The sequence below is a fragment of the Periplaneta americana genome, chromosome 15, assembly GCF_040183065.1.
Source record: "Periplaneta americana isolate PAMFEO1 chromosome 15, P.americana_PAMFEO1_priV1, whole genome shotgun sequence".
NCBI lineage: Eukaryota > Metazoa > Arthropoda > Insecta > Blattodea > Blattidae > Periplaneta > Periplaneta americana.
This window is the reverse complement of record NC_091131.1, coordinates 128,086,344-128,109,488: the sequence shown is the minus strand read 5'-3', so window position 1 is coordinate 128,109,488 and position 23,145 is coordinate 128,086,344. Positions and strand designations below refer to the sequence as shown.

At 32.6% G+C, this 23,145-nt stretch overlaps 1 protein-coding gene across 3 annotated transcripts in view; it reads left to right on the top strand.

The window, feature by feature from the left end:
• Window positions 1-23,145, top strand: part of LOC138715325 (uncharacterized) — a 131,671-nt gene extending 108,526 nt beyond the window's left edge. For all 3 annotated transcript variants that reach the window (XM_069848116.1, XM_069848115.1, XM_069848114.1), the window contains exon 8: window positions 1-23,145. This exon is cut by the window's left edge and continues 22,921 nt beyond it. The gene's annotated coding sequence lies outside the window, so the exon portion shown is untranslated.

The following is a 23,145-nucleotide window of genomic DNA, read 5'->3' as shown; positions in this document are numbered from 1 at the left end:
TTATAAAGAGTATGAATTTCTAAGTGCGCGCAAAAAGAAAACATTGTTTTAGTTTTGTACAATTAGTCTAATTATACAGTTAATACTACTAAGATTTATTTAAAATCATCTGTCTTCAAGTGAGGTAGACCACTGGGATCCAGAATTAATAAACATAAAAAGATAAAGGGAAATGAAACTAGTAAAATAATTATTCGATTTGTACATTAAAACAAAAATTTATGTGTTAACATATACATGATAGTGTAGAATTTGAAGCGAGGCCTTCAGAATTTGCATCACAATCTTCTGAACCTCATAAAAGGGAATATTAAAGGATTTAAGGATGTTACATGTAAATTCTGGTACAGAGAGAATGGACATTTTTGCCACATATGCCTGAGCGAGAGAAGTGAGCTTGCGACAGAGAGAAAACTTTGTCTTCATAAATATCTTATCATCATAGTAACCAAACACAATGTGTCGGATTTTTATTAATATTTTTTTGAGCCAGTTGTCTATGCATTACATTGCATTCTAGAACAAGTGATACATTGGTATGACCAGAGGAGTTTAACTCTTATGATAAAAGTTATCCTCATAGACGTTCCTTAGTTTGCTGCATTGGATGGGAGTGTGGTAGCTGTGTTCTGTGAAAAAAAAATTGGTTGCCAATATGACAGTTTTAAACAGAGATCATTAGTACCTATTATTTACAGGATTTGTCAGTTTTATAACAGATATTAGTATTATTGAACTATAAGGCTGAACTCACACAGATCACACCACACCATAAAATAGTTATTCAGGATAATATGGAAACACATGTTATTAACTCACTGAAGTCAGTATCGATGTCTATCGCAATGAGTACAAGGTATCACCCACAAAATTGTCGCTATTGGTGGTTGAGCACAACTCGCACAGTGTGACATGTCGACCACTCGCCAACCACTCTCCACGACACCACATCCTTAGCTTGGCCTTACGAGGCATGCTTTGGCCCAATGTAGGTATGGGATGATTGTTCAAGTCCAACAGGTGGCATTCATGAATCCAACACTAAGGTGGGCCATCCTGCGACAGCCCCTGATAGGACCAGGTCCCATTTTGCGGACCAGTAGCTGATAAGGTCCAGAGCCCCAAGCCCTTCCTGAATCAGTTTCAGAAGCCCATACTATACTCAAGACTTCACCCCAGCCTATTGAAGATTGAAGCTGTATTGAAAATCTGTTAAATCATATAAGCCTCTACGAAGGCTTAAAATTTTCCCATGTTGTTATTTTTGTGTTTATATTAATTTTCAATACTAAAATATTTTTATGAATGAAATTAATCTGTGGAAAAAGGGCACATAACACATTTTTAGTTGTTATTTCTCTTCAAGTTGTTTGAATATAAACGAGATAGTTTCATTCTAATAAAAGCACAGAAAAATATAACATAAAAGTATACACCTTTAATAAACAAATTAAATAATATACAAATAGAATGTAACTCTTCAAAATAATTTTTCTCAAAACACCACTTGGACTATGTACCCTTTTCCATATTCCACCTCAATTATTTTACTTCTTATGGTGATTGTGATATGTTCCTCAGGTGGCATCATTTTTCTTATTGTTGTGTCATTTCACATTATTGGTCTATTCTTTGTTAACTCAATAAATATGATATATGATATTTGTCAGCCAACTTTACTTCATAGTTATGTTGGACCATCACATTTCTGCTTTTCGATTCACCATTCCTTTAATACATACCACCCTTTTCTGTTAAGATATTAATTTGCCAAATATTTCCTGATTACTTTCTGAGCTTTTGTGTACCTCCTTGGCAAGTTTTGAAGGAAACAGGATTATATACAGTATGTCCTGTTGGTTTTCCATTATTATGTACTTTTTCTTGAAAGTGATACGTATGGCATTTTACACCTTCTCCCTCATGCCATGCCAACTCTACTGATGCAGTAAGAAAAAATGTTATCAGCAATCCGGCAGGTATTCTTTCGTCACACAAATCAATCATCTGATATTCATCTGCTTCCAATGCAGTAGCACTCACCTTCCTTTTCTCCGGAATGTTTTGTAGTTGTTTTCGTTTTGCAGCTCTGGCAGAACAAAATTCTTGGTCTGAAAATGGATTAAAATTTCTTTTGTGTTCTTTGAAATATTTCTCTTGGATGAGTTTAGCTGTCATGTTCCAAATGGTTTTAACACTATTCTTTATAGTCTTCTCCGTTGAATTTTTTAATATTCACACCCCAGTCTTTCAAAACATGTGCAATCTCTGATGTTGGAATTTCCTTTGTTAATTCATAACTACGTTCTGAACAAACTGATTCCACACATATCTTATATTCCTTTCTGTGTTTTTTGGTTTTGATACATTTATCAGCTCATCAATGTCTTGAAATGATGCTTGGCCGAATCATGAACTCACTAACAGAGAGTGATGAGATAATCAGATGAGTGATACTAATGCGATTACACGTCCAGTATTGTATGAGACATCTTATCAAGAACCACAATTGTGATTAGTTAATCTTAAGGCGGTTCTGAAACGTTATTGGCCAATATCGCAAATTCATACTGTAAGTTGAATAGTCAGAGAAATTAATGTTTGTAAGCACAGCCTTCTAAATGAATACAACAGGAAGAATGTGACTTAAGAGCGTCATAATAATGGCTAAAACACGCGTAAGCATACCAGTAGAAAATTAAATAATTGAGGCAGTCAGAAGCAAAAGAGTGTAAGTGCACTTACGTTATTTTCCATAAAATGTGATTAAAAGGTACTAAGCATTCGTAAATTCCGTGAAGTTTTAATTTTAAATGTTAATGTGTGATGTGGTTGTAAGATATATCCCTTTACTACTGAAATTTTACATGCTTTAATTTACCCTGGATGCACTTAAATCATTTTTTTAGAAATGTCACTTACACCCCTTTGCTTCTAACCATGTCAATTAAGAATGGTCGCTAATGGTGAATTGAAGCATGCGGCCAAACAACGGGACAAGCGCCAACTTGATCAAAACTAGAATTTTCGGTGGAACATCAAAATTGAGGCCTGTTCTATTGTGACTGATGGTCTGTTTCATCGAAAATCTGCCAAATAGTGTGGGAGGCTCGATTTAGTTGAAAGAACCTTGTTGTTTTTCTAGTGGAACAATGGGACACGTGTCAACAAAACCACTGTTGCTTAGTGCCGCATTTGTCAGTCTACTTTTTTTTCTCCTGAGTCTGACACGTTTGTTTTCGCTTTCTCATTTTTTTATTCAAGTCATTCCTGTTCCATGCCTGTACCTAGGATATGTCAGGTACTGTGAAACCAAAGAGGCTTTATTTTGCAATTTGCCTCAACTGTACACAGTAATCATACCTGTTTAAGAAGAAAATAGGAAGGACTTGATGGACATGTGCAAGTATTTGGCATCAGAAAAGAAGAACTTTTATTAGAACCTGCTTAACTTTCCAGTGTATTTTGCTGCTTAAAATTAATGTTTTACTATTTTCTTTGTTGTTACTGAGTAGTTGTAAAAAGTTTTTTTTTTTTTTCTTTTAGCATCTGCTGATTTTTTCTAAGGATAAATACAGTGTGTTTCTAAGAATAAATAACTACGTTTGTGAGTTTTGATCAAAATGTTGAGGTAAAACTTATAATTTTTTGGTCAAAAAATGGGATTTTTTTCTAAGAATAAATATGATGTTTATAGGCTACGTTTTGTTGTTTGGAAAATAATGTTTTATAAAAATACCATTTTCTTTACGGTTTACTAAGTTGAAAAAAGGTTAAAACTTTATTTTTCTTTTAGTGTTTGCTGTTTTTGTATTGTAGAGAAACTATGGATGAGTGGGGGGTAAGAGAGGGAGGGTTAGAATGAGATACTGTGTGTTGGTGAAAAAAAAATTCTCAGTATTACTGGAACATTTCTGGTTGTACGAAGTTGAGTGAAATAACGGGACTCGTGCACAGTCCGTCCTAGGTGGGTACAGTGAGTGCAGCTGAGCTGAAGTGTTTTAAAATTGCCTCTCCTGCACTACTTACTCAGTGACACTTGTCCTGTTGTTCAGCCGCATGCTTCAATTATATTATAAAAAAAAAAACAAATATAGTTAATATAAATTGTCATGACAAGAATACAAGATTATGATGCTACTAGCAGTTCAAATTAAATTTGTTGTCAAAATATATTTCGAAAATACTTTCAAGATTATTACGTCTGCACCTTCGTGAAATTTATGTCGGAACTCTCGAGACTAGATTTCAATTATGATGGAATGCTGGCCCAACTTCAGCACTGCTTTGTGGATAAAATTTTTTTAACATTCAAGCTAAATTCAACCCTGCATTCAAGGATTTATTATGCTTTTGATTGTATTTGCTTGCATAAGAAGGATTTAAGGATTTTTATGTGCAAAGTATTGTTTTATAAATTTTCTTGGATTTTCCTATTGTAGTGGTTCTGAGAGAATATGACAGAAAATTCAAGGACATTGCCATCAATGTGTGGAATTCCGGACAAAGTATACCATTTTGGGACAACCCATATCACTAAGGGACAAATGGCAGCCTATACAATATTCCATGTATTCGAATTTATTTATTAACCACAAGTCTCAGTACATCAATGGATATGTTCTCACCTTGTGTTCTCACACGATAGGGAAACTGACATTGGACCTATCTCTCTCTCCCTCTCTCTCTCTCTCTCTCTCTCTCTCTCTCTCTATATATATATATATATATATATAGTTTTTTTTTTTTTTAGTAGGAGACAATGATAATGGCTCTGTCGCAGTTCTTTGATTGGCTGTCGCCATATGTAGAAAATTTGCAGCGAAGTATAAATTGTGTTTATTAAACATATCATACAAATACTTGACTTTGGTTATATGTACATTTTTGCTGTTGTGTGTAATGTCTTATATGATTCTGCTGGGAAGTGTATGATTCTTTGTATAGTTTTGGATTTCAACTACGTCCAATTTATCTAGAGATGATTTTGGTATATATTAATTACAAAATACTAATTTAATAGATATATAAATATTTTTTTCTAGTGCATTATATTGGGTGCAGACAGAAATTACATCTTGTGCTGAATGTCCATTTATAAATAGTAATTCAATTTGCTTAATAAAATAATTGAAATCTTTATTTCTTCACTTTTTAAAATGAGGTTCATTACATTAAAAATTGTAGTTAAAAATCTTTAGTGTAAGTTTGTAGAATAGACATAGGCCTACTTGAATATTGTTCATTTTACTGTTTGTAAAATCACAGCTGGCTACATGTACAGTAGTACAGTATATGCTTTATAATGTAAATTGATAAGTTATATTTAGAATTAAACATAGAAATTCCCTGAAGCACGAAGTCATGAGTTGTACCAAATATATTACAATGACCACATCATTGTAGCAACATGAAATCAGAAATCACAATATGTAAGTAGGATGTATCGAAATAATTTTTTTTTTCGAAATTAAAAACATGTAGTGCAGAAAAATTATCATTTCACCTAATAATCAAACACAAAATATGTAGATTAAATTTTCACTGGGGATGCAATTTGTTTTATACAAATTATTTAAGACTGAATTAAATGGTATTTTGTATTATTATACAATCTAAAATTGTTCAGACGATATAAATGCAGGGATGATCGAGGAGATACTTTCAAATGAGGAACACAGTCCATTGGGGTGAGCAGAGCATTGGATGGGGTGAAAATAAGGAACTGTTGTTACTTCTGCTTTCTGTTCTTCAGTTGCACTTAAGCTGTAGTTTGCAGTGGATTGTGTATGTGGTGCTTTATTGTTATTCATGGCGAAATCTACAGCAAAAACAAGAAAGACATCAATCAGAGTGGAGGATATTTTTGAAAATCCTAAAGAATTGGATGTAATGAGGTATTATCTCTTTACTCGCATAGAATTGAAAGGTGAAGGCAGTAAATAACCTGGAATGCGTGTAATTGTAGAATAAGTTGCAACTAAAGTGGTGTTTATGTGGAAATATGCTCCGATCCCTGTCATTTCCATGACAACAATAACACAGATGGTAATAAATTACTATATTATGTGAAAAATTTATTGAAAGCAGGAAAGAGCACAAAATTCAATGGACATAAACTGAACGATATGAGACGTAACAGTGCAAGGTTATGTCGTATTGCAGCATGCAAATGTCTTGAATTTGTAAACTGTAAGTGTGAAAGATTAAAAAAAAAAATCTAAAAAAGTTGCTCACTGACAGAGAGCACATAAAAATAGTGATGGAAGTTTAGACATTATAAAAATTAAAAACAAGAGGAAAGGAGAGACAGAAAATGTAAACTGGAACAAAAACCATCATCTACTTCCACAGGATATATCATACAGGAGAGTAGTACATCAGAAGAAAGCAATTCAGACCCGCAATTCACTGGAAATATCCACTGAAATCTACACCAAGACCTGCAAAACGGAAATGGACAGCAGATGAGAATTCCTTTGCCAACAATTAAAAAAATTACTGATAATGATAAAACAGGTGTCGGTCGTATTAGAAGGTTCTTGAACTGGTCCCTTAAGATGGCAAAAGCAAATTAATAGATTAGTGGCCGGTTTGTCCAAGTATTGTTAGAACACTTAACGACTGTTAAACCTTCAACAGTTTGTTAAATACAGTTTTTCCATTTGTTGAACACCAGTTTGGCTTAACAGATTCTTAACCTTTTGTTAACTTTAAATGTAGGATTTCAGGCCGTTAACTCATTTAACAAACAGTTAAACATGGCAGACAACACCAACAGCTGTTCAGACAAAAGTTGTGAAAATAACATGTTATGTTTCTCTTTGAGGAATGTTTAGAGTAAGGGCCGGTTTCACCAAGCTTCAGTAAATCAGTCCAAATGAAACATTAACTAGTACTGAACATTAAAATATTTACACGAGTACGTTTATATGTGCGCCATCTCCGTTGACATCAAGCGGAGCAGCTATATGTCCCTCGTCGCGCTGGTTACGTCATTGCTTTCTGATGGCGCAGTCAGTAGCGAGTTGGCTTGCCATCCCAGGAGCCCGTGTTCGATTCTCGGCAATAACTTTTTTTTTTAATTTTATTAACGTAACTAATTTTTATACATGTTACATTTCTTCATTTTTTTAATTTTGTGTAGTGGAACGAATTATTTCGCAACTCTGGCTCCAATAGGAGAATTTAAAGAACTCTTGGGAGATCAATTTTCTTCCCGAAATAAAACAAAGATAAACAAATTAAAGAAAAATAAAAGAAATACACATGTGGATCTAATACATTGTCCACATGCCATCGGCGTCTAACACTGCCTGGCATTTTCGGGGCATTGAGTCCACCAGATCGCGGAAATAGTTCTGGTCCTTAGCGAAATCTTCCCAGGTAGCCAGAACTTGATCCCAGAACTGATCTGGATTTTGAGGTGGGATATTTCGATATTTGTCAGTCCTCCTCTTTTTCATGCTTTTCTGAGAACCGTCTTTGAATGTTTATGGCGGTGTGTGCGGGGTGATTATCCTGCTGGAAAGTTAAATTTCCATTGGAAAGAAAACGATTATAAATTCCAAGAATCCAGCTCTTTCGCTTCTGTTTTAAAGCCAGTGCAAACATATCTTATCGCTAGCTATAATATAATTCTAATAAATTAAAGTTAATATACCAATTAAGTTTTGTTATGTTTGAATGCACATTATGTATTAATACTAATATTTCTTAGGTACCGGTATGTAGTTATAATAATCACTTTCATGTCTTAAAATAAAACTCAGTTGTTACCTAGTTGACTAGTTTCAGCTTTGTCTCAGCCGTTTTTATGATATTCTAACCTATGATCACTTTCTTCTAAAATTTTGAGTATCGGTACCACGATCTTCGTGACGCGGTATCTTTTGTGAATTTTTGTATCATTCAAATTTTCAAAGTGATCGGTTTTTAAATGGTTAACATTATCTCCATTTGACTCTTAATTTTCGAGCAGTTCCAGATATAACAATTCTGCGTCGAAACGTTCCGCCATTTTATATTGCAACTAATGAATAATTAAAAATTTAAAGACGGAAATTTCTATCACTAAATTTAATGGTGGTTTTACTGGTTCGTTAGGCTAAAGATGCTTGGTGAGATATAAAAATGATTTAATGAACCAGTAAGTAAATTAATGAATCATTAAAACCGTAATGAAGCTTTGTGAAAGCGGCCATAAGACTGGTAATATACAATTTAAAAGATATTTTGGAATATTAATATGGGGAAGATAATCTTTATAAGTCAACTGATTATCATACTGACGCTTATTTCGATGCTGAGCTATTATCCATTTAATATTGAAAAAATGTGCGATCTCAACGTGGCAAGAAACTGAAGTCAGATTTGAATATCCTACAAACAGAAATAGGCCACTTGTTCCAATTCACCAGCTACTATTAACTCTAGATTCTATGTTACTGGCTCTTCAACTATAGCCGATGTCAATAGTACTTCAAAATACGCAATGAGTAAATAATAAAATGTTTCAGCAGCAATTGCTTCTTTAGGACGAAATTACATATAATTTATACATGGACCTGAATTAGAGAATTTTATATGATACGGAATTCTCCTCGGGGTTTTGTGTACAGTTGACTACACACACATTCGTGTAATTATTGTCACCTGGTGGTCATAATGCTGAGATTTTTCTAAACAGAAATTCATATTTAGCATTAAAAATATAACCATACTTATAATAATAATAATAATAATAATAATAATAATAATATTATTATTATTATTATTATTATTATTATTATTATTATTATTATTATTATTATTATTATTATTCAATAGTAGTCAATGCAACTTTCATTTATCAACTCTCTGTACTGTATGAATCATGGCTACTGTAACAGGTTACGATTTTACACATGTTTCATGGCTTACTCTACAGTACAGAATTTAAATAATAATATCAGCCAATAAGAAGTTGTCTTATATATGCAAAATCATTACCAACTGCTGTTGAGTAGTTAGAATAGTATTAACGACAGTTAAAGTTAAGTGTTGGTTATTTTAAACAAAATTATGTTGGAAAAATGGAAAATATCTTAACAAAACGTTAAAAATAAACTAGCTGTTAATTTAACATTTGTTAAGCCAAATTAAACATTACTTGGAAAAACTGGCCCTAAGAGTAAAATTCAATGAGAAGTGAAGAAAATCGCAATGTAGTGCATAAGTAGGAACTGTAGAAAACATTATTTTTGACAAAGAACGGAGATAAAAAGTCAGAGAAACCGAAATAGAGGAGCAGTATGCCCTAGTCGAAGAACCAGGCAGTAAATAAATTGGTCAAGCTTCACTTCGTAAAATGTTGGTAAAAAAACATCTTGGAGCTTTCACATTCAATTACTATGGGATGTGATAGTAGAAATACTAACATCATTTCAAAAAGAGGAGGAGTATATCACTTCTCAAAAATAATGTCGGAAAACTCTGCAGTTGTATATTTGTCTCTTACATTTCATTGAGCTAGCTCTAAGACATCTTTTCCAAGAAACAGATGGATTTTCGGGGTCTACTGAATGTTATGTTTTATTTAATGATGCTCACAACTGTTGAGGTTATATCAGCGTCGCCGGTGTGCCGGAATTTTGTCTTGCAGGAGTTCTTTTATATGCCGGTAAATCTACTGACATAAGCCTGTCGCATTTAAGCACACTTAAATGCCATTGACCTGGCCCGGGATCGAACCCGCAACCTCGGACATAGAAGGCCAGTGCTATACCAACTATACCAACCAGGTCAATGGGGGTCTATTGATAAATTACTGGAAGATGGTGAAGGTTGTCCTGTTGCCAAATACAAATGAATTTTGTCTAATATCATGACAGTGGTTCTTTCTCTTCTGTATGTGACTATGATGAGAGAGATGCCTACATTCGTTCTAGACAAATGCAAGGAAAGAATTACCTGAATATGAGAAGAAATGTTAATACTTTCTATCTAGGCAAAAATAACATTGGTAACAGAAGGCATGATGGTGAGTGGATGAAAGTCGACAGCAGCCCCCTCCTTGTTAGTTCTGGGTTGTTACAACCTGGTTAATATTCAAATAATTTTATCCAATTTTTTATTACTGACCTATTGAAATTTTTGTATCCATTTTATCTTAATATATGCAAATTAAATGAATATTACAGTCTGTAGCAAAGTAATTCAGACATCTGTTAGATAAAATCTAAAAACTTTGAGGCCAATGTGCCCAAGCTAAAAATCATTCATTGATCAAAATTGATGTACATTATATTGAACCAATAAAACATCTTTTAGACCCCAACTTTTAAAATTTATATATAAAAAAGTGTTTATCCCTGTTTCAATACATCCCACTAATGTAGTATAGAGAGTTATGGATGTTCTTTTATTAAAATGTTACTGAGAATTTGTCATAAAGGTGTGAAAAATTTTTAATAAAGAAAAGATGGGCACACATGTTTGTTCACATCTGACGAGATATAATAATCTTTTGGCATTGTTCTCTATGCTATGTGAAGTCATATTGCAATAATTGAATCATCGGCTGGAACAACGTTATAAGTTACATTTGGTAAAATTTACAGGAGCTGCAAAAATGAGTACACATACAACGTTGATCTTATAGGGTAGCAAACTTTTGAGTGGACAAATTTCACGTACTGCATTGATAATAATAATAATAATAATAATAATAATAATAATAATAATGATTTATTTTAGCTGGCAGAGTTATGCCATAAGGCCTTCTCTTCCACTCAACCAGCAAAAAGTATACATACATATGTATCAACTTACAAAGAATTCAACAATTTGATTTAGATAAGAGCTACATGTATACAAGAGTTATTTACGAATTAAACAACAAAATACTATGAACTATTAATTAAACACTGAAATACAAACTATGTAGCAGAATTAAGCTAAAATACATAGAATGTTAATATATTTAAAATAATGTTAGATAATAGAAAGAGATTATTATGAGACAATTTTGAAAATACAGCACTATCAGGATGCATGTCTAAAGGAAGGAGTAACAATGTAGACAGTGATAGTTTAAGTCAGTATGATAGGAGTGAAATGCTAAGAAGGTTATCTTTTAAGCTGTTTTTAAACGTGTTTATTGTCTTGCAGCCCCTAATACTTTGTGACAGGGAATTCCATTGTCGCGAGGTGGATATTGTAAAAGATGATGAATAACGAGATGTTCTATGAAGAGGTATACTTAACACACCACAGATAAGTGATCTGGTATTTACGTCGTAGTTAGAGTATAGATAAGAGAAACGAGATGAAAGGTAATTTGGTGTTGAAGTGTGCAGAATTCGAAAGAGCAATGACAAGGAGTGTAAAGTTCTACGTTCTTTAAGGCGAAGCCACGAAAGCCATTGATGGACAGTTGCAAGCTAAAGAGTATAGCAAGGTAACATGACATACAACATTATTACACGGAAACATGCTGAATGAAAATTTTGTAACTTACAATGTTGTTCCAGCCGACGCTTCAATTTTAGGAGATATTTGGTGTAGTAGGAATTTGGAAAATAGCATATTGTTAATGCAGGAGAAAACTCTCGTGGGAATGATGTAATAGTGTACTATTAGCTGCGAATATTTGCTGAAGTAAATGAAAAAAAAAAAAAAAATATTACGAATTTTTATAAAATTACAGGTAATCGGAATTGAACTGTCACTGCAGGTTATTTTTTGTGTCTGAAATCTAAAAGTTACCATTCTTTATTTTATTTTATTCTATTTTATGATGAGATAGAATGAGATAGTCACTTGTATGTCTGTATGGATGTGAATTTATATGGATATGATCCAACTATGGTATGTTTGTTATAAAAGAGTATTTAGTGGTTTAATAGGCCTTCAGAATATTAGTAGTTCATTGTATGTTTAAATAATTATAAACCAAAAGAAGGAATAATAAGACAAATGTCAATGTATTTGAATAAAACTTCACCATTATATTATAAAATGGACCAGTAACTGAAATGTTACTTCGAGAAAATTAGCATGCAAGGTCAGCCGTCAATGTGATCTTATACTTATTGCTCTTTAAAATACAGATTATACACAGTCTTCTGGTGTTTGAAGTTTCTGCAGAAAATTTTATTTATTTCACATATAAAGAAATTTTAAATTTCCTTTGAATAAAAGCTCAAAAGATGTGTAAAGAGAAAGTGTAATTGTTCATATTGATTTTAAAAATAGGAATATGACAATAGTATATTTCTAAAGGTGGAATCAATTAGCTCTGAATAATTCAATCAAGCCCAATATACCTATCTTTGCATCATTGAAAAGGTGATATGGATTAATTCTGTAATAAGGTAACCAGATTTTCAAGTCCCAAAATCAGGACATCTTACAAAGTGGGGTTAGTAAATGAATGGTGAATTTTTTATATCAATTTACGTGAGAAATATAAATATGCAATAAAAATAAATAATCACGATAAAAACAATGCATTGCTATACGTGAATATAGTAGGCCTAATACAGAAGCACAAAAATAATATATTATACACATTAAGATCGATTGCAAGTATTGAGTAGATCAGCCCAGAAGGAATTCAAATGATATGCGTGTCCTTGAGATTTTAATTATGAATCCCATCCGATCCAGTTGCATTCCTGTCTTCTGCCTTGAGGATGGCTACTCTTACTTCCGTTATGCTTATCAGCTCTACATTGTATGACTCTGGCTCTTTGATTTGACATGCAGTTACCTCTGTTGAGGAGAAGGGACAAGTGTTTTACTCAAGATTGCATTAGTATCTCCATGGCAGTGCTGGTTGACTTCCTTCTAGTGGTACAAAAGAGTTCTGTTAGTGCCATCTTGAACTTTTCCTTGTTCTTCTTTGAAACTAGTTTCCTTTTTTTTTATATGCTTTTCTTTTCTCTGTATAGAGATGTAGTTTTGCCTCGAAGATGACTATGCAGAAGTTTGATAATTTATTTTGTGTTCATAGCACCCAGCATCCAAGCAAGGTTTGGCTGTCCTTTGCCTCTGGGGGATGAGTGATGATTGTATATACTGTAGTTTTCTGTTCTTTTCAAAGCAGAATCTAGTTGGCTCTTTTAAGGAGGGCTGAAGCTGCATGTTTTCCGGTTCTTGTTGTGTTCTCTCCAGCTTTCTTGAGACTGTGTGGAACTTAACTGTTTTCTTTTTTGTTGGCCTCTCTGCTTTGCTAGTGTAATTGTTGATTTTACTAGTAGATGATTTCTTAGAATGGCAGCAGGTGAAGAGGAGAGCACTTGTCATTGAATCATATGAAAATGCAAACTTGTAACATCAGGCTACTATACCATGCAGAATGAAAACATTGGTCATTTGGCCAATCACAGTTCATTGGAATACTGGTACTGCCAGCTCATTTCATCCCCAACGCCCATATTCAAATTCATTGTAAACTTTCATGTCTTGTCCTCTGTTACTTTATAAAATCTTAACACGTTAAAATACACACGTATGTAAAATTCTAAATGAGCGTTTGTTTATAAATTATTGACGCCTTAAAATATGCACTTCATTAGATCTCTAAAAGAGCATAAAATGCTTTGTGTCTATATTGAAGCCACATTAAATCCCTAACCAGTCTACAGAAAACATTTGACTAAACAACAATGCTGTAAAAATTTTCCCAGTGTTAAGATTACAGAGTAAATTTCACTTAGGAAAATTAAAGGAAACAGTATATCAAACCAGGAGCTCTGGGGGAGAAGAAGAAGAAAAAAAAAAAAAAAACTTCTGAAATTCGGAAGTGTTAAAACTTTTGTGTTTTGGTCTTTCCTATTTACCATCATCAGAGATTTCAGATGCTTTGGAGAACTAATATTCAAGCCCCCTCCTGTTAGTCAAGGTTTTGAAATTTTTCATTATATTCTGGAGAACCATTGATATATTAAAACATCAACCTTTCTCCCTGAATTATGAGCTGAAGTACCACAATTTCGAACTACGAACTACAGACATGGCAGAATGTTACGACAATGGACTGCAGCATGCATTGTCTAAGACATATCCACATTTCTTCATGGTCATAGACGTATTAAAATAGAAACATAGACTACATAATAAAAAATGCAAGAAATATAAATGGGAAGGACAGTAAAAAAAAAAAAAAAAAGCAGAATTAATAAGCGCGTAAAGAACTATTCATCTTGAATCAGTATGAACAAAACACTTCGAACAAGATATCCTGCATTCAGTTTACTCAAGAAACATGGGATATCAAGAATAGGTGAACACAGATTTAAATTTTCATTGCAGTGTTGCCATGCGACGAAATTTAAAATATTTATGTGCTGAAATAATAAAAAAAATCGAAGTGTGACAAAATGACCAACGGCCATATTTCTTTTATTATACTTTTAAGCTAGACACAGTGTATTTCAGCCTTCTCCATTTCTTAGGTAGTTCCTTGAACACATCATTTTCATTCACAGAAATTTTCTCATATATGTACATGAGAGCCAGTACATTAAGGCGCTCCTCCTGTGCTGTTCCTGAGGTAGGCCTAGTTTTCTTAGTGACGAAAATAACTTTTCAGAAGTACGAGTAATTACAGGGAGATTGTCATTATTGTGAACAGGTTGTGTATTACTGGAAGCCCAGATCACATATAACAGATTGCTTAGCCTTATAGACTTTGACGGCAACAACTTTTATCAATTTCACTATGGTGCAATCTAGGGCTAGGGATGGAGCGGTTCAGTTCGGAGCAGGTACTGTGACGTCATTACTCGGTTGATCTGAGTACAAATTTGTGGCGGCAGATTAAAAATTTGGATAGATTAAGTCGATTTTAGAACCTATAATGTGAAACGAAGCATGTTTTAAAAGTGTTGTAGTAAAACGCTTTTGCTTTGCCAATTGACGAGAAAAAAAGTGCTTCTCTTCATTGCAAAATGGCGGTTGCAAATTTTATTTACGTGCGGAGTTATTTTATGTGAAAGGCCTATTTAGCCTTAAGAATTGTTATACATGACAGACGAAATAAAATTGATAAAATAATTTATAATACTAACAGCTAATAAATTAACATGTGAGATAAACGTTAAACGCTGCAGCTAAGTAAAAAATAAGATAGAAAGAAATGGGCTCCATGAAGTGCTGCATAAAGCACTTAAAAATAACACACAGAATTATTTACTATTATGGAAAGTGGGTAAAATAATCAATAAAACGTGAAACCTTGAACTGAAGAATATAATGCTTATTTATTTTATAACATGACTAGCCTTCCATACAACCATGTTCTCTTTGGTAAAGAGTAATATCTTAATATATAAAATTGAATGTGGGTATGTATGTATGTATGTATGTATGTGTATGTTCTCTATACAAATCTACACGCATTGACCGATATGTGCCAAAGTTTGCACATTTAACCTTCATAACCAGGAGAAGAACATAGGCTACATTAAAATTGTGTAAATGGAAGTTAAATTAATTAAAATTATAAAAAATAAAAATAAATACGATCAAACATTCATGTGTAATACTAAAATGCAATCTTCTATAGTCAATTGTTTTTTATTATTGTCTGTTGTATTCAACATCGAATTTCACGAGGCCATGAAAATTATAACATGAAATTAAATAACATTGTTGACACACATCACGAAGGCTAAAACTAGATAATTCTTGCAATACGAGTAAGTATCTTTATGCAGTCCAGGACCGTATTATGAATTTCTCATTGCAGTTGTAGATAGTGAGCAGACTGTGTTTTATCCAACTGAATTCTAGAATTCTTTCAAACTACAAGGATTGCTACCACATAATTTACTTAATATTGAATAACCAGGAGTACTATTGCGAAATAATGACCCACCAAAATTATGCACCAACAAGAATTGGTGTGAAGAATCATGCGAAACGTAATAGAAGTGGCAATATTAACTGGAAAAACGAAAGATTATGTTTTTATCTCACGTATTTCTATGATACCGTAAAGTGGGGTGACTTTGAACACCGGGGTGACTTTGAACAGTAATTTAGTACCTTTCTAAATTAAATGTTGTACCCAATTGCGAAAAAACTGTTTAAGTTGTCAATAAACTAGTTCAGTTTTTTCGGAATAGGGTACAGCATTCAAATTAGAAAGGCGCTAAATTACTGTTCAAAGCCACCCCAGTGTTCAAAGTCACCCCACTTTACAGTACCCATTCGATTTTAAGCAACTGAAATTTCAGTGCGACTAACGTTTTGTAATCGCCATATTAAAATGAAGCTCAAGGACAGTAGCTCTAAGTTGCAGACATTGACTTAAAAAAACTGCGTCTTTTCGACATCCTCGACTATATATTATACACAGGAGTGGAAAAAAATATTTTACACATATCAAAAAGCAATTCAATGATATTTCTGTCATGTTAACGTAGTATGTGAATATACGTAAAGCGACTGAAAATAACACTGTATTAATTATGAAATATACGTCTCTCAAAATATTGTTGCTCATGTCCGAAAATATGTTACTGCGAAATTCTATCTGTATAATCACGTTGCAAATGTAGTATGTTACGCATTGTGGAAATAACACACTCTTAATTTCTAAAATACTGTTAAGCCTATACGTCTCCCACAATATTAGTCTTTATGTTAAAAGATGACTTAGGCCTATTGCAAATTTATATTGTATCTGTATTCTGTGTATAAAATAATATGTTCTGAATTTGTGAGATATAGTTTTCCAAGTCATATTTATAAAAAAAAAGGGTATGATATAAGTGGATGTACAGCGGTCAAGGGGTAAAAAATCTTCCAATATAAATTAAATTATATAGCCTATATATATGTATTGATTCGATGCTGAAACTGATCAGAAAGAGGAAAAAGGGATAATATTTTGGTTGGGTTTTACTCTGTTCATAGTTTGATTTTTCTATTATTTTATTTGTATTTCTGGCGGTGTGGAAGAGAAGGCCTAATGGTCTTAACTACACCAGAATAAATAAATAAAAACAAATAAATATATGAATTAAAAAAAAACCGTTGAACGTCGGGCACATGATGACATGTTTTCTTTTCAGTGCCTGCTTTACAACTATTTTAAATTGAGTTAACGCTGGCAGGCATTTCGCTAAGGAGTTCATCAATTCATGTAAGTGACGTTAAGTAAAGATTCATCTTAGCTTAGTAAAGACAATTCGTTTTGGTTGTCTACAGTTAGGTTCCCGAGATTTCCGAAAATGTAATAACCAGTTTAATTAAAAATAGAAGAAGAAAGGAAAACCCGTGCAACGCCGGGTGCTTTCAGCTAGTTATTGATAAATTAAAGTAATTAGGTAACATAAATCATAGAAATAAATACAAATAAAATGATGATTGATGAGGTAACATAAATCCAATATACACAAATAGAAAGTGTAATGCACTTCCTTTTTTAACATATTTCAATATTAATCAAACACCCTAATATCATAATAATAATAATAATAATAATAATAATAATAATAATAATAATAATACTTATGGCTTTTAAGGAACCCGGAGGTTCATTTCCGCACTCACATAAGCTGCCATCGGTCCCTACCATGAGCAAGATTAATCCACTCTCTACAATCATATCCCGCCTCCCTCAAATCCATTTTAATATTACGTCTCGGCCTCCCGAAAGGTCGTATTTCCTCCGACCTCCCAACTAACACTCTGTATGCATTTCTGGATTCGCCCATACGTGCTACATGTCCTGCCCATCTCAAACATATAGATTTAATGTTCTTAATTATGTAAAGAATAAAATGCATGCAGTTCTGCATTATGTAACTTTCTCCATTCTCCTGTAACTTCATCCCTCTTAGCCCCAAATATTTTCCTAAGCACCTTATTCTCAAACATCCTTAACCTCTGTTCCTCTCTCAAAGTGAGAGTCCAAGTTTCACAAGCATATACTCAAGAACCGGTAATATAATTGTTTTAATAAATTCTAACTTTAGCTTTTTTGAGAGCAGACTGGATGATAAAAGCTTCTCAACCGAATAATAACAGGCATTTCGCATATTTATTCTACGTTTAATTTCCTCCCGAGTGTCATTTATATTTGTTACTGTTGTTACAAAACATGTGAATTTTTCCACCTCTTCAAAGGATAAATTCCCAATTTTTATATTTCCATTTCGTACAATATTCTAGTTATGAGACATAATCATATACTTTGTTTTTTCTTGATTTACTTCCAAACCTATCTCTTTACTTGCTTCAAGTAAAATTTCCGTGTTTTCCCTTTACTTACTTCAAGTAAAATTTCCGTTTTTCCCTAACAGTTTGTGGATTTTCTCCTAACATAGTCACATTATCCGCAAAAACAAGGACCTGATGTAACCTGTTCAGTTCCAAATCTTCTCTGTCATTCCGGCATGATTATTATTATTATTATTATTATTATTATTATTATTATTATTATTATTATTATTATTATTATATACAGTAAAATGACAGGTGATATATAGGATGAATTCCTCTTAAAAAATATTAGGGTTTCAGCCCACCTTGTGGATAAGGATGATCTCCTGTCGGAAATAATTTGTCCTGCAGCAGAAAATATTTAAATACAATAGTACCTATGTCATTGTCTGCTAAACCTAAGTGAAACACGTGAACTCTGTTTGAACTGATCAGTAACGTCTACGGTTAACCGAGTAACTTTGGTGCTCGTTCCATCCACAGCTCTACTGCAATCTAGCTACTGCATAAGAAGTCATGTTATAACTCTCATTTGAATTGCATGGAACAACTGTACTTCCATCTAGCGGTCGTTCCCAATCAACTGTGGTGATCCTGGTGGTTGCTCTCTTCCACGTGTTACCGTTTTTAACATGGGGATGGCCAATCTGTTATATATGTAATCAGGGCTAGAACTCCTCCTCTCTCTGTCAATGGTATAACTGAAATAAATTAACATTCAAAGTATAGGAATTTTTCTGGGACTGAAGAAAAAACGTATAAGTCAGGACCGTATAAATGAAGTTTTATTGTATCTGGATATATTATGATGCCAAACAAGGTACATTTTGTGAACCTTGTTGAACTAAATCCATAGATAATATGCTAAGTAGCTTTTCTAGCTTCCAAATTTATTTGGAATTTCCATCATAGAATCTCATAATGCAGGGACCAGCAACAAGTCCGTTTAGTAGATTGTGTGAGTTATTTAATAATGAGAGAAAATTTTCAAGAAATTTTTAATAATAAAGATTAATTATTGTTGAAACTGATTTCTTTGAAAGGCTATACAAGGTGTGAAATGCTTATTTTGTAGTGAACCAGTTTCTTATTTTGAATGAAATTCACATTGGCACATAATCTTACATTACCGCTAATGGAGCTCAGATCTAAGAGTTTCTGATACTGGCTTCTTGGGTGAATGTCGAAAAGGGAAAAAGTTTTCCAAAATGTCTGCCATATCACTGCAATGTACCTGCAATCTCTGTGTGGAAATTTAAAAAAAAATAATGCGACAATAGAAATTGTAGTGCGGATTGTGAAAAATTTATGGACATTTTCTCTCTAGAGAAGATTCTTCAAATGATTGGTGGATGAATTAGAACTGCAGTATAAACTTCGGCATTGAAAGGGGCTTTGACTGTGCAAGCCATCACAGCATTTTTCAAAGAACAGAAAGAAAATACTGTGGTAACTGTCTTGAAGTTTCACACTGGCTTCATAACTTAACTTATTTAACTTATGTTGGGGGGGAGGGGGGAAATTTATTAATCGAAACTTAAAACTTCAACGAAATTATAAAATTATTGAAATAATATCTAATTTACTTTTTTTATTGAAAACCTAAATTTATGGAACAACAACCTAAGAAATGGTGATTTAAGGCACTTCCCTACTTTGAAATCTCAAGTAGAAGAAGAAGAAGAAGAAGAGAAAACAAATGAAAAGGAAGCTCATGTAAACTTATATCTGACTTGATAGATGACTTTGATGGTAGATCTTTCATTTTGTGTCTTTCCTATAGACAAACCCAAATCAGCATAGAGGGAATTCAATATAGGTGGACCAGCTTCTAAACTTCAGTTTATCTCATTAAGAAATTATTTCTGTGTGAAAAATGTTGCAGAATGTAAGAAATGTTGGTCTATCACATCCTATATTGACTGATGTTGAACTTTGAGTGAAAGTCTTGTTTGCTTTATCTTACTTTTGAAGGATCTTCATTTTCAAACATAAACTTCATAAAAAATAAATATACAACTGGGCTAACTGATGTACATTTGGAATCATGCATTCGAGTCAGTCTTGTCAGTTTTTCATCAAACATCCAAGCTATTGTTAGGGAAAGCTCCTGCTAAATTTCACACTCGGAAAGTGGGAAGATGATTGTATTGCAACTTTTAGTTCTTTACAAAATTTCAGTAAGCTCATTTGCAGTGTTTTATTTCCATAAGTATTTCATTCTATTAACTTAAACTTTTTTACTGTCATATTAATTGAGTTTCCCAGAAATAAAAATGGCGTGGTAATTGTGATTATTATACGGTAGATTGTTTCAAAATCTGAGAACTTCTCAGTAGATCACTAAAAGCTTTGAGGTTGCCTGTCCCTGCCTTAACAAGTAGTGTCCATCAGTCCATCACAATGCAAGTCTGTTCTTTTCGGAACTTAAGCCTACTTAAAGATATCCGTAGGCAGTATTTTTTTAATATTGGTCTTTACATCTCACCATTATCTGAATGACTAGAGTGGACTTCTCATGGGAGACACTTCAAATAAATCCTAATGAATCCAAGTGGAATTCATCTTGGATATGGTATTTGGGGTAATATTTTTCGGAATACTGCTGTTTATCTGCTAGTATTTCATCGATACATCATCATAGAATAATGCAGATCCACTTCCCATAGTACCCCATAATAAATATCTGTGACAGCTAAGTGATTAATTGATCATAGTTTCAATGCATTTGCTCTTAGAGGGGAATGATCGAGATCGATTGATGAGAAGTGTCCATTGGATAAAAATAAATTGTAACATTCACTTTAGGTATACAAAGTACGATTTTTAAAATAAAATTTGAAGTATGGAATGCCTATATTTTAAAAATATTTCGTGTAATATTTCCAAATAATTTTTTTGACCTACGTTTGTTTACTTTATTAAAATGTGGCATGGTTTTGATATATAAATTAATTAAACGTTTTCAGAATGTACATTTGGCATTATAATGTACTGGCAAGACATTTCAGAAATATTTAAAATTAATTTTAATTTTGACTTGAATTCTACTGAGTAATTCTTCACAGTTAAACTCATTCGTATGAGTGTTGTATATTGAAATTTAAATTCTGAAGTTTAGTGAAGTTATTTCAGTATTATTTCTTAAATATTTGCACCAGAATTTAATTTATTGAGCATATGTCCAGAGTTTACACGGACAACAAAAGGAAAAATTGATATCTTAATACTTGAAACCCAATGACCATGCCATTCATATTGTTGGCATATATGGCACAAACAAACTTACAAGTTGTTTCTTGTAAGAAATGTGGAAATTATATTTGACGTCATTGGTTCTTTTTGTCTGTTATCATAGATATATCCACTGACTAAACCTGGTTCTAATAAATTATGTAAATGATTATTTAAGCAGTAAGCAAGAATAATACGAGTAGTATGGTTATAGTTTGGAATAAATTAATGACAAAAATATATAAAATAATTTACATTTATTTTCTTTCTTCCTTTTCTGAATATTTGAATAAGTTAATTGTAAATTAATATGTATATTAATGTATATAATAAATGTTATTGTATACATTGATTTTCTACCAAATAAATATATTCATAAAAGTTTTTAGTATTTCCATTTTTGTAGTGCCTCGTGCATAAATCAGTGACTACATAATAATAAATTGAGACTACATGTTCACATAATTGTAACAACAATTTTTTTAATTCGTTATTACAAAATTGACCATTTCATTTCATTGTAGGTATTGTACTAGAAGTGGGTATGAAAAATAGTAAAATTTGAACATATACAAATAAAAATTTAAACTGCTCTTACTGATTTTGGCTTTCCCTTCCCTTCCCTTCCCTTCCCTTCCCTTCCCTTCCCTTCCCTTCCCTTCCCTTCCCTTCCCTCCCATTCCCTGCCTAGAATTTTAGTAGTTCTTCAAGCATCACTAGACTATGTATGTCATTAATGCCAAATTGGTTTCTTGATTTTATAATGAATAATGAAATCTTTATTAAAACTTATTATAAAAGACTAGATCTTTTGATGTATAAATCTGTGTTGAATATTTTTCTCGTTCAGAGACCTACTGTTCCCAATATATGTATAACTTTAACTGTGATTTTGTTCTGCAAATAGTTCTGAATATTTTGTATGCCATTTTAACATCTCATTTTACTATATAACTGTTGAGTGTAAGAGAGTTTGCTGATAATGTAGTCTGTTTTATGGTATTATATCTCTGTATGCTGTAATCGATTTACTGATATTTTAATCAGTTCATGGTAATCCTTCCATCCATTGGAGGTGGTGAACAAAGATTTTGTCACTGTCGTGAAGAAGTAGCAGAATCTTACCATTATCACATGTTTTTCAGGTTCCTCAAACTTCCATAATGTGCCTATGATTGCCCTTTTAGCTTTTTATTAAGAGCAAAAGTAACTTAAGAATTATTCGCTTGAAAAGGATAGTTTGTTTATTTATATCACAAAAGAATCTTGTGCATTGTCTATAATTTTTTATCACTTAAATAATGTGATTACGAGTTCATGTGATTGTAATATAGAGGATGAGTTTTCTTACATTTGAAGTGTAACTTGTGAGATAGTACTGTACATTATTAGTTGGTTTCATTTTAAGATGTTTTAGTTCATCCAAATGTCCTTCCTGAGTCGGCGAGCAAAGAGTTATGTACACATATTTAATTAATTTTATTCACCTAAGTTTTTCTTTGTTATATGGAAGTATTTGAAGTGACATGTTTATGGTTCTTCTATCACATCATGTTCTTTTAGTTTAGATCAATATACAGTAAATTATTTTGTTAACAAAGTTCCAATGTTTGGTTAACTATGTGTATTGATGCCAGAAAAGAACAATGAATAAATGATGTGGTGTTATACCTCTTTTACCTTTAAAAATAA